This window comes from Halyomorpha halys, unplaced genomic scaffold (assembly GCF_000696795.3).
Source record: "Halyomorpha halys isolate HHAL.00 unplaced genomic scaffold, Hhal_1.1 Scaffold381.1, whole genome shotgun sequence".
Classification (NCBI taxonomy): Eukaryota; Metazoa; Arthropoda; class Insecta; order Hemiptera; family Pentatomidae; genus Halyomorpha; species Halyomorpha halys.
The window spans coordinates 656,122-657,065 of NW_027112092.1; the positions used below are offsets into that span (position 1 = coordinate 656,122).

The 944-nt window shown below is 30.5% G+C and overlaps 1 long non-coding RNA gene across 1 annotated transcript in view; it reads left to right on the plus strand.

Annotated features, from left to right (window-relative positions):
- Window positions 1-453, plus strand: part of LOC136796418 (uncharacterized) — a 9,031-nt gene extending 8,578 nt beyond the window's left edge. The window contains exon 3 of the long non-coding RNA XR_010844131.1: window positions 331-453. This is a non-coding gene — a long non-coding RNA (uncharacterized lncRNA). The remainder of the gene's footprint in view (window positions 1-330) is intronic.
- The last annotated feature ends 491 nt before the right edge of the window (window positions 454-944 follow it).

Below are 944 nucleotides of genomic sequence, written 5' to 3' on the forward strand. Positions count from 1 at the left end.
TTATTTTTGGATAATTGCCTTCAGCGATTATCCTGGCATCCCAAGTAAATCTGCTACTAGTACATAGCATTATATTATATATTTCAATGGTAACAATATTTTATAAATATTAAGATATATAACTGGTAAGCACAAAAGCCCATTGGAACAGAAATTCAATACTAATAGTTTTGTAAGAATCAAATAATTTTAATAATTAAATATATATATTATTGCCTTCAGAAATTATCCTGACATACTAGTTAACAACAGGTAATACATAGGACTATTATTTTTAAAGTAGCGTAATGCTATAATGAATTTTAATTATTTTTTTTATTTTTGTTGCAGGGCACTTTCAAAAATGTGATAGTCGCAGAGAATTTCAAAAAAAGAGAATTCCAAACTGCTAATAGCCACCGTTTGTATTGACAAAGATATTGGATATCAATGAATAAAATGATTTAAAATTTACCGATATGTTTTATTGACGTATCTAAATTTTAGTTAATTTTGTTATTCAGTTGATAATAAGATCTTAAAAACTATCTTTAGGAAGAATATCTACACGAATTGCTGAAATCGATTGATCATTTCTAAAAAGTCCTAGCCGCAGGAACGCAAACGCAGTAGTTAAATTATTGCAATACACCGCAATGCAGTACAGCACATACAGAATGACCTTCAAGGGATCAGGCATGTTAGGCCATTATTGCGCACAAGAAGATCCAGCAATGCTTCCCTATTGCTATATTTGAGCATGAGTATAGATTAAGTGATGAGGCGGTAACTATGGTAACATAAATGCTATCAGCTAAATTCGCTGTGTCATTGTTAATAAACATTGTTTAGGAGTGAAACAAAGTTGATTTTAACTTTTACCACCTCAAGATACCCTGAAGGCCTTCTTTTTAAACTTAAGCCAATTCTCCCAAGCACCTATTATTTAATTTTGCAATCATTTC